We start from the raw sequence: 12,360 nt of genomic DNA, 5'->3' as shown, positions 1-12,360 counted from the left end.
GCTGTGTTGTCAGCTGTTTACTGACCAGAAAATGACCGGAAAATCCTCCTGGAGCAGCGACACTTTCTCTGGGGTTAATCAGGATCGCTGTAAATGATGGCGGCCGAGCGCTGACTACACAGGAGGGGAATAGGGCGCTCACACTTATGCATCCACATTACTGTAGGTGTCTTATCTGTTACCCCCTCAGTTTGTTCCCTAATGGATTTGTGCAGATTATGGGCGACATTAAAGGGGGTTAAAGCTCTGAAATGTTTCTTCCTGGTGAGATTTTTACCAGCAGGGGTGTGTAGACTTTTTCTATCCACTATACAACGTGCATTATGGGTCATACGCTGTTATATATATACAGTGTGTATATATATATATATATATATGTCCCATTTCTGCTGCCCCTGTACCCCCCCCGTACACCGCTCTGCTGCCCCTGTACCCCCCCCGTACACCGCTCTGCTCCCCCTGTACCCCCCCGTACACCGCTCTGCTCCCCCTGTACCCCCCCGTACACCGCTCTGCTCCCCCTGTACCCCCCCCGTACACCGCTCTGCTCCCCCTGTACCCCCCCGTACACCGCTCTGCTCCCCCTGTACCCCCCCGTACACCGCTCTGCTCCCCCTGTACACCGCTCTGCTCCCCCTGTACCCCCCCCGTACACCGCTCTGCTCCCCCTGTACCCCCCCGTACACCGCTCTGCTCCCCCTGTACCCCCCCGTACACCGCTCTGCTCCCCCTGTACACCGCTCTGCTGCCCCTGTACCCCCTCGTACACCGCTCTGCTGCCCCTGTACCCCCCCGTACACCGCTCTGCTGCCCCTGTACCCCCCCCGTACACCGCTCTGCTGCCCCTGTACCCCCCCCGTACACCGCTCTGCTCCCCCTGTACCCCCCCGTACACCGCTCTGCTCCCCCTGTACCCCCCCGTACACCGCTCTGCTCCCCCTGTACCCCCCCCGTACACCGCTCTGCTCCCCCTGTACCCCCCCGTACACCGCTCTGCTCCCCCTGTACCCCCCCCGTACACCGCTCTGCTCCCCCTGTACCCCCCCGTACACCGCTCTGCTCCCCCTGTACCCCCCCCCGTACACCGCTCTGCTCCCCCTGTACCCCCCCCGTACACCGCTCTGCTCCCCCTGTACCCCCCCGTACACCGCTCTGCTCCCCCCGTACCCCGCTCTGCTCCCCCTGTACCCCCCCGTACACCGCTCTGCTCCCCCTGTACCCCCCCGTACACCGCTCTGCTCCCCCTGTACCCCCCCCGTACACCGCTCTGCTCCCCCTGTACCCCCCCCGTACACCGCTCTGCTCCCCCTGTACCCCCCCGTACACTGCTCTGCTCCCCCTGTACCCCCCCCGTACACCGCTCTGCTCCCCCTGTACCCCCCCGTACACCGCTCTGCTCCCCCTGTACCCCCCCGTACACCGCTCTGCTCCCCCTGTACCCCCCCGTACACCGCTCTGCTCCCCCTGTACCCCCCCGTACACCGCTCTGCTCCCCCTGTACCCCCCCGTACACCGCTCTGCTCCCCTTGTACCCCCCCCGTACACCGCTCTGCTCCCCCTGTACACCGCTCTGCTCCCCCTGTGCCCCCCCGTACACCGCTCTGCTCCCCTTGTACCCCCCGTACACCGCTCTGCTCCCCTTGTACCCCCCCGTACACCGCTCTGCTCCCCACTGTACCCCCCCGTACACCGCTCTGCTCCCCACTGTACCCCCCCGTACACCGCTCTGCTGCCCCTGTACACCCCCCGTACACCGCTCTGCTGCCCCTGTACCCCCCCGTACACCGCTCTGCTGCCCCTGTACCCCCCCGTACACCGCTCTGCTCCCCCTGTACCCCCCCCGTACACCGCTCTGCTCCCCCTGTACCTCCCTCCGTACACCGCTCTGCTCCCCCTGTACCTCCCTCCGTACACCGCTCTGCTCCCCCTGTACACCGCTCTGCTGCCCCTGTACCTCCCTCCCCGTACACCGCTCTGCTCCCCCTGTACACCGCTCTGCTCTCCCCTGTACCCTCCCGTACACCGCTCTGCTGCCCCTGTACCCCCCCGTACACCGCTCTGCTGCCCCTGTACCTCCCCCCCGTACACCGCTCTGCTGCCCCTGTACCTCCCCCGTACACCGCTCTGCTGCCCCTGTACCTCCCCCCCGTACACCGCTCTGCTGCCCCTGTACCTCCCCCCCGTACACCGCTCTGCTGCCCCTGTACCTCCCCCCCGTACACCGCTCTGCTGCCCCTGTACCTCCCCCCCGTACACCGCTCTGCTGCCCCTGTACCTCCCCCCCGTACACCGCTCTGCTGCCCCTGTACCTCCCCCCCGTACACCGCTCTGCTGCCCCTGTACCTCCCCCCCGTACACCGCTCTGCTGCCCCTGTACCTCCCCCCCGTACACCGCTCTGCTGCCCCTGTACCTCCCCCCCGTACACCGCTCTGCTGCCCCTGTACCCCCCCGTACACCGCTCTGCTGCCCCTGTACCTCCCCCGTACACCGCTCTGCTGCCCCTGTACCTCCCCCCCGTACACCGCTCTGCTGCCCCTGTACCTCCCCCCCGTACACCGCTCTGCTGCCCCTGTACCTCCCCCCCGTACACCGCTCTGCTGCCCCTGTACCTCCCCCCCGTACACCGCTCTGCTGCCCCTGTACCTCCCCCCCGTACACCGCTCTGCTCTCCCCTGTACCCCCCCCATACACCGCTCTGCTCCCTCTGTACACCGCTCTGCTGCCCCTGTACACCGCTCTGCTCTCCCCTGTACCCCCCCCGTACACCGCTCTGCTGCCCCTGTACCTCCCTCTGTACACCGCTCTGCTGCCCCTGTACACCGCTCTGCTGCCCCTGTACCTCCCTCCGTACACCGCTCTGCTGCCCCTGTACCTCCCTCCGTACACCGCTCTGCTCTCCCTGTACCTCCCTCCGTACACCGCTCTGCTCTCCCTGTATACCGCACAGACCCCGGTACCTGTCTCTGAGGAATCTGCCGCTCTCTCTCGCAGAACTGCGGACACGTCACTTACTCAACTTCCGCTTCCGGTGCGTAACCGGAAAAACAGTGAAACCTGCGCTGGCTCCGCCCATCATTGGCGCCATCTTACTGCTCTTATCTACAGGGCTTCACTAAAAGAACTGCGCATGCTCCAATGTGAATGCGAGGTGATGCTCTGCAGAATCGACTGTTAGGACAGCGCCATCTGGCGGTCACCTGCGGTCATCACATTAGATGATGTCACAACTCACCAAAATCCAGAAATTGAGGTAGGAAAAACTGAATATGGAGCTGGAAATGAAATGAGATCCTTTGCTGTGTTGTCAGCTGTTTACTGACCAGAAAATGACCGGAAAATCCTCCTGGAGCAGCGACACTTTCTCTGGGGTTAATCAGGATCGCTGTAAATGATGGCGGCCGAGCGCTGACTACACAGGAGGGGAATAGGGCGCTCACACTTATGCATCCACATTACTGTAGGTGTCTTATCTGTTACCCCCTCAGTTTGTTCCCTAATGGATTTGTGCAGATTATGGGCGACATTAAAGGGGGTTAAAGCTCTGAAATGTTTCTTCCTGGTGAGATTTTTACCAGCAGGGGTGTGTAGACTTTTTCTATCCACTATACAACGTGCATTATGGGTCATACGCTGTTATATATATACAGTGTGTATATATATATATATATATATATATATGTCCCATTTCTGTGTAGTGTATAGTGTGTAACATATAAATGCCATGTATTCTCTTTATAGGGACTCTCCGGCCTTGGGGTACAAGCCGTTAGTCTCTCTATGGGACCGGAGACTTGTGAACCCTTAGTGTGCACAGTGCGCTCTGTTAGTATTCTCGGTGCCCGGAGGCGGCAGCCATGTGACCGTGAGATTTACGTACATCCGGTCACATTCAGACTAGACTGTGTCCGACGTCTCTCAATCCACTTGCATTGAGAAAGCCTGCAACTTCTAGTTGGTTTGTGACCGCATGTATAGAAATCTCATACCTGCTGCTCCCTGACACCGACGTAGTCCTCCCGCTAACAAATGTCTTCCCCGCATGACGACCGTTGACATCCCGCACAATGCAGGAGGGGATCAGAAGAGGTGGAGCGGACGGGGGACTGTGAGGAGCGGAGGGGCCGGAGAGGCGAGCGAAGGCCAGTAGAAGGATTTTTCTTATTTTTTTTTACACATTACGGTTGTTATTCTCTGGGGTCTGGAGAGAATTAGAGCAAAATACGGGACATTAAATTTATGGAGAATAAATTCTCTGCAAATTAAATCTCCTGGGGAAAAAAGGCGCAATTAAAATACATTTTATTGCATGAAATAAGTATTTGATCACCGACCAACCAGCAAGAATCCTGCCTCTCACAGACCTGTTAGTTTTTCTTTAAGAAGCCCTCCTACTCTGCACTCATTACCTGTATTAATTGCACCTGTTTGAACTCATTACCTTTATAAAGGACACCTGTCCACACACTCAATCAATCACACTCCAACCTCTCCACCATGGCCAAAACCAAAGAGCTGTCTAAGGACACTAGAGACAAAATTGTAGACCTGCACAAGGCTGGGATGGGCTACAGGACAATAGACAAGCAGCTTGGTGAGAAGGCAACAACTGTGGGCACAATTATTAGAAAATGGAAGAAACACAAGATGACTGTCAGTCTTCCATGATCTGGGGCTCCATGCAAGATCTTGCCTCATGGGATAAGGATGATTCTGAGAAAGGTCAGGAATCAGCCCAGAACTACATGGGAGAGGGCCTGGCCACTGACCTGAAGAGAGCTGGGACCACAGTCTCACACATTACCGTTAGTAACACACTATGCCGTCATGGATTAAAATCCTGCAACCCCCCTGCTCACGCCAGCACATGTCCAGACCCATTTGAAGTTGCCAATAACCATCTGGATGATCCAGAGGAGGCATGGGAGAAGGTCATGTGGTCAGATGAGATCAAAATAGAGCTTTTTGATATCAACTCCACTCACCTTGTTTGGAGGAAGAAGAAGGAGGAGTACAACCCCAAGAACATTGTCCCAACCATGCAGCATGGTGGGAGAAACATACTTTGGGGGTGCTTTTCTGCAAAGGGGACAAGATGACTGCACCGTATTGAAGGAAGCATGAATGGGGTCATGTATAGCCATATTTTGGCCAACAACCTCCTTCCCTCAGTAAGAGCATTGAAGATGGGTCGTGGCTGGGTCTTCCAGCATGATAATGACCCGAAACACACCGCCAGGGAAACTAAGCTCCGTAAGAAGCATTTCAGGGTCCTGGAGTGGCCTAGCCAGTCTCCTGACCTGAACCCAATAGAAAATCTTTGGAGGGAGCTGAAAGTCAATGTTGTCCAGCGCCATCCCCAAAACCTGATAGATCTGAAGAAGATCTGTATGGAGGAGGGGGCCAAAATCCCTGCCGCAGTGTGTGCAAACCGGGTCAAGAACTGCAGGAAGCGTCTGACCTCTGTAACTGTAACAAAGGTTTCTGGACCAAATATTGAGTTCTGTTTTTCTATTGTATCAAATACTTATTTCATTCAATAAAATGCAAATTAATTATGCAACAATCAGATAATGTGATTTTCTTGTTTTTATTCTTAGATTCTGCCTCTCACAGGTGAAGTGACCGACGATAAAAATTACCGACCTCTCCATTCTCTGTAGGGGGGAAAACTTGTAAAATCGGCAGTGGATCAAATACTTATTTTTCCCACTATTTGTGTTATGTAGTTTGTGTAGTATGTACAGTATGTGTTATAGCTATGTGCAATATGTGTTGGTCATGTATTATTTGTATTATATAAGTATCATGTATTATATGTCATATGTACAATGGCGTGTAAAAGTTTGTACACCACTTGTCAAAATTACTGTTACTGTGAAGAGTTAGGCACGATGAAGATGCAATGCTTTCTAAAAGGCCTAAAGTTAAAGATGACACATTTCTTTTGTATTTTAGGTAAAAAAAATATATATAGTACAGACCAAAAGTTTGGACACATCTTCTCATTTGAAGATTTTTCTGTATTTTCATGACTATGAACATTGTACATTCACACTGAAGGCATCAAAACTATGAATTACCACATGTGGAATTATATACTTAACAAAAAAGTGTGAAACAACTGAAAATATGTCTTATATTCTAGGTTCTTCACAGTAGCCACCTTTTGCTTTGATGACTGCTTTGCACACTCTTGGCATTCTCTTGATGAACTTCAAGAGGTAGTCACCGGAAATGGTCTTCCAACAATCTTGAAGGAGTTCCCAGAGATGCTTAGCACTTGTTGGCCCAATTGCCTTCACTCTGCGGTCCAGCTCACCCCAAACCATCTCGATTGGGCTCAGGTCTGGTGACTGTGGAGGCCAGGTCATCTGGTGTAGCACCCCATCACTCTCCTTCTTGGTCAAATAGCCCTTACACAGCCTGGAGGTGTGTTTGCGGTCATTGTCCTGTTGAAAAATAAATGATGGTCCAACTAAACGCAAACCGGATGGAATAGCATGCCGCTACAAGATGCTGTGGTAGCCATGCTGGTTCAGTATGCCTTCAATTTCGAATAAATCCCCAACAGTGTCACCAGCAAAGCCCCCCCACACCATCACACCTCCTCCTCCATGCTTCACGGTGGGAACCAGGCATGTAGAGTCCATCCGTTCACCTTTTCTGCGTCGCACAAAGACACGGTGGTTGGAACCAAAGATCTCAAATTTGGACTCATCAGACCAAAGCACAGATTTCCACTGGTCTAATGTCCATTCCTTGTGTTCTTTAGCCCAAACAAGTCTCTTCTGCTTGTTGCCTGTCCTTAGCAGTGGTTTCCTAGCAGCTATTTTACCATGAAGGCCTGCTGCACAAAGTCTCCTCTTAACAGTTGTTGTAGATATGTGTCTGCTGCTAGAACTCTGTGTGGTATTGACCTGGTCTCTAATCTGAGCTGCTGTTAACCTGCGATTTCTGAGGCTGGTGACTCGGATAAACTTATTCTCAGAAGCAGAGGTGACTCTTGGTCTTCCTTTCCTGTGGCGGTCCTCATGTGCGTCAGTTTCTTTGCCGCACTTGATGGTTTTTGCAACTGCACTTGGGGACACTTTCAAAGTTAAAGTTTGCCCAATTTTTCGGACTTACTGACCTTCATTTCTTAAAGTAATGATGGCCACTCGTTTTTCTTTACTTAGCTGCTTTTTTCTTGCCATAATACAAATTCTGAGACTCTATTCAGTAGGACTATCAGCTGTGTTTCCACCAGGCTTCTGCACAACACAACTGATGGTCCCAACCCCATTTATAAGGCAAGAAATCCCACTTATTAAACCTGACAGGGCACACCTGTGAAGTGAAAACCATTTCCGGTGACTACCTCTTGAAGCTCATCAAGAGAATGCCAAGAGTGTGCAAAGCAGTCATCAAAGCAAAAGGTGGCTACTTTGAAGAGCCTAGAATATAAGACATATTTTCAGTTGTTTCACACTTTTTTGTTAAGTATATAATTCCACATGTGTTAATTCATAGTTTTGTTGCCTTCAGTGTGAATGTACAATTTTCATAGACATGAAAATACAGAAAATTCTTTAAATGGGAAGGTGTGTCCAAACTTTTGGTCTGTACTGTATGTCTTATATTCTAGGGTCTTCACAGTAGCCACCTTTTGCTTTGATGACTGCTTTGCACACTCTTGGCATTCTCTTGATGAGCTTCAAGAGGTAGTCACCGGAAATGGTCTTCACTTCACAGGTGTGCCCTGTCAGGTTTAATAAGTGGGATTTCTTGCCTTATAAATGGGGTTGGGACCATCAGTTGTGTTGTGCAGAAGTCTGGTGGATACACAGCTGATAGTCCTACTGAATAGACTGTTAGAATTTGTATTATGGCAAGAAAAAAGCAGCTAAGTAAAGAAAAATGAGCGGCCATCATTACTTTAAGAAATGAAGGTCTGTTAGAAAGCTGAAGATGTAAAGAGGATTCTACAAATGGATAATTGATCATAAACACACGTCAAAATCCACAATAGACGACCTCAAAAGGCTCTCGCTGAAGGGTTTACAATGGCCCTCACAGTCCCCTGATCTGAACATCATTGAAAATCTGTAGCTAGACCTCAAAATAGCAGAGGATGCAGGACGCCCCAGGAATCTCACAGAACTGGAGGAATTCTCCAAGGAACAATGGATGAAAATTCCTCAAACAGGAATTGAAAGACTCTTGACTGGCTACAAAAAGCGTTTACAACCTGTTATACTTTCAAAAGGGGGCGCTACTAGGTATTAACCATTAGTTACTTAATAAATAACATTTCCCACATGTCTACTTTACATCAGCACAATTTTGGAACCAAAAATTTTTTTTGTTAGGGAGCTATAAGGGTTAAAAGTTGACCGGCGATTTCTGATTTTTCCAACAAAATTTACAAAACCATTTTTTTAGGGACCACATCACATTTGAAGTCACTTTGAGGGGTCTTTATGAGAGAAAATACCCAGAAGTGACACCATTCTAAAAACTGCACCCCTCAAGGTGCTCAAAATGTGGAAGAAAAAAATGACATTTAACTTTTTTCACAAAAATGTTACTTTAGACCCCAATTTTTTGATTTTTGCAGGGCTAACAGGAAAAAATGGACCCCAAAATTTGTTGTGCAATTTCCCCTGAGAACGCAGATACCCCATATGTGGGGAAAAACCCCTGTTTGGGCGCACGGCAGGGCTCGGAAGGGAAGGAGCCATTAGACTTTTTGAATGTAAAATTTGCTTGAATAATTAGCGGACGCCATGTTGCGTTTGGAGAGCCCCTGTGTGCCTAAACAGTGGAAACCCCCCCACAAGTGACACCATTTTGGAAACTAGACCCCTCAGGGAACTTATCTAGATGTGTGGTGGGCACCATGAACCCTCAGGTGCTTCACAGAAGTTTATAACATTGAGCCGTAAAAATAAAATTTTCACATTTTTCCCACAAAAATGTTTTTCAGCCCCCAGTTTTGAATTTTCATAAGGGTAACAGGAGAAATTGCACTATGCAGTTTGTTGTACAATTTCTCCTGAGTACCCCATATGTGGGGGAAAACCACTGCTTGGGCATACAAGCATGCATGGCAGGCGATCCCAGCAACGTTTTTTTGGCCGTGAAGAATATGGAGCGGAGACTCGAGCACCCGATGCAAACTCAAGTAGCGAGCACTTGCGCTCAACACTAGTCGCCATATCGTCATCATTTTTTTTTCTTTACTTTTAAAAAAACCCTAACTCTAGCACAACCGTAACCCTAGAGTTTATTTTTTATGCCGTTCCTCGTGCGGTATAAGTGATTAGACGACATTATTCTTCGGGTCGGTGCGATTACAGCGATACCAGAATCATATGGGGTTTTTATGACTGACAGCTGTCACACACTAAAAGACACTTTTTTTGTAAAATCTAGTTTTTGCATCGCCATATTTTGAGAGCTATAATTTTTCCAGATTTTGGCCGACAGAGTCATGTGACGGCTTGTGTTTTGCGGGATGAGTTGACGTTTTTATTGGTGCCATTTTCGGGCACGTGACATTTTTTGATCGCTTTCTATTCCGATTTTTGGGAGGCAGAATAAACAAAAAACAGCAATTCCAGAATTTTTTTTATGTTTTTTTTTTTATGCTGTTCCGCGTGTGGTAAAATTGATAAGGCAGCTTTATTCTTCGGGTCAGTACATTTACAGCGGTACCACATTTATATAGGTTTTCTATGTTTTGGCGCTTTTACACAATAAAAACTATTTTATAGAAAAAAAAAATTTTTTGCATCGCTTTATTCTGAGAGCTATAACTTTTTTATTTTTCGGCTGATGGAGCTGTATGGCAGCTTGTTTTTTGCGGGACAAGATGACGTTTTCAGCGGTACCATTTTTATTTATATTCGTCTTTTTGATCGCGTGTTATTCCATTTTTTGTTTGGCGGTATGATGATAAAGCATTGTTTTTTTTTTACCATGTTCACTAAAGACAGTTTTATAGGTCAGGTCGTTCCGGACGCGGCGATACCAAATATGTGTACTTTTATTGTTTTATTTTTTCATAATAAATAAATATTATGGGTTCAATATATTTTTATTTTTTGGGGATTATTTTTTTTTTTTAATTTTTACAATTTTTTTTTTTTTTTTCACTTTTCTACTTTTTTTTTTAACTTTTACACATTGTCCCACTATGGGACTTTCACTTTTTGCAGCCTGATCGGCTGCATGGCATAGAGAGCAGCAGCTCCATTTGTCATGCTGCCTGTCAACGCTTGCACACAGGGGAGACATTACTTTGGTCGCGCACTGCGCATGACCAAAGGAACGTCCTGCCTCCTGGTGACCCGGATGTTGTCATGACGACATTGGGTCGTCATGGCAACATCCAGAAGCCGCCGCAGACATCACTGGACGCCGGCAGGAGAGGTGAGTATACCGATCACCTCCCCCCTTGCCACCACAATGCTGCGATCGACTTCGATCACAGCATTGTGGGGGTTAATGTGCCAGGAGCGGTGCACAGGGTGTCAGCTGTGACAATCAGCTGACACCCGGCGGCGATCGCCCCGCACCGCTTGTGTGCGGGCGCGATCACAGCGCACGTAATAATACGTAGCTGGTCCATAAGGCCCAGGACGCAGCTACGTACTATTACTGACATGGTTGGAAAGGGGTTAACCCCAATTTTTTTATTTTCACAAGGGTAACAGGAGAAAATGGACCCCGAGTATTGTTGTGCAGTTTCTCCTGAGTACACTGATACCCTATACAGTGGTGGCCAAAAGTATTGGCACCCCTGCAATTCTGTCAGATAATACTCAGTTTCTTCCTGAAAATGATTGCAATCACAAATTCTTTGGTCTTATTCTCTTCATTTAATTTGTCTTCAATGAAAAAACACAAAAGAGAATGAAGCAAAAATCCAATCATTGATCATTTCACACAAAACTCCAAAAAAGGGCCAGACAAAAGTATTGGCACCCTCAGCCTAATACTTGGTTGCACAACCTTTAGCCAAAATAAGTGCGAACAACCGCTTCTGGTAACCATCAATGAGTTTCTTACAATGCTCTGCTGGAATTGTAGACCCTTCTTCTTTGGCAAACTGCTCCAGGTCCCTGATATTTGAAGGGTGCCTTCTCCAAACTGCCATTTTGAGATCTCTCCACAGGTGTTCTATGGGATTCAGGTCTGGACTCATTGCTGGCCACCTTAGAAGTCTCCAGTGCTTTCTCTAAAACCATTTTATAGTGCTTTTGGAAGTGTGTTTTGGGTCATTGTCCTGCTGGAAGACCCATGACCTCTGAGGGATACCCAGCTTTCTCACACTGGGCCCTACATTATGTTGCAAAATTTGTTGGTAGTCTTCAGACTTCATAATGCCATGCACACGGTCAAGCAGTCCAGTGCCAGAGGCAGCAAAGCAACCCCAAAACATCAGGGAACCTCCACCATGTTTGACTGTAGGGACCGTGTTCTTTTCTTTGAATGCCTCTTTTTTTTTCCTGTACACTCTATGTTGATGCTTTTTCCCAAAAGCTCTACTTTTGTCTCATCTGACCAGAGAACATTCTTCCAAAACGTTTTAGGCTTTCTCAGGTAAGTTTTGGCAAACTCCAGCCTGGCTTTTTTATGTCTCGGGGTAAGAAGTGGGGTCTTCCTGGGTATCCTACCATACAGTCCCTTTTCATTCATACGCCGACGGATAGTACGGGTTGACACTGTTGCACCCTCGGCTGCAGGGCAGCTTGAACTTGTTTGGATGTTAGTCGGGGTTCTTTATCCACCATCCGCACAATCTTGCGTTGAAATCTCTTGTCAATTTTTCTTTTCCGTCCACATCTAGGGAGGTTAGCCACAGTGCCATGGGCTTTACACTTCTTGATGACACTGCGCACAGAAGACACAGGAACATTCAGGTCTTTGGAGATGGACTTGTAGCCTTGAGATTGCTCATGCTTCCTCACAATTTGGTTTCTCAAGTCCTCAGACAGTTCTTTGGTCTTCTTTCTTTTCTCCATGCTCAATGTGGTACACACAAGGACACAGGACAGAGGTTGAGTCAACTTTAATCCATGTTAACTGGCTGCAAGTGTGATTTAGTTATTGCCAGCACCTGTTAGGTGCCACAGGTAAGTTACAGGTGCTGTTAATTACACCAATTACAGAAGCATCACAGGATTTTTCAAACAGAGCCAATACTTTTGTCCACCCCCTTTTATAGGTTTGGTGTGGAATTATATCCAATTTGGCTTTAGGACAATTCTTTTTGTGTTTTTTCATTGAAGACAAATTAAATGAAGATAATAATACCAAAGACTTTGTGATTGCAATCATTTTCAGGAAGAAACTGAGTATTATCTGACAGAATT

The sequence above is a fragment of the Phyllobates terribilis genome, unplaced genomic scaffold (genome assembly GCF_046119375.1).
Source record: "Phyllobates terribilis strain yellow unplaced genomic scaffold, ASM4611937v1 Scaffold_3__8_contigs__length_932513732, whole genome shotgun sequence".
Classification (NCBI taxonomy): Eukaryota; Metazoa; Chordata; class Amphibia; order Anura; family Dendrobatidae; genus Phyllobates; species Phyllobates terribilis.
Note: the sequence above shows the minus strand (reverse complement) of the source record.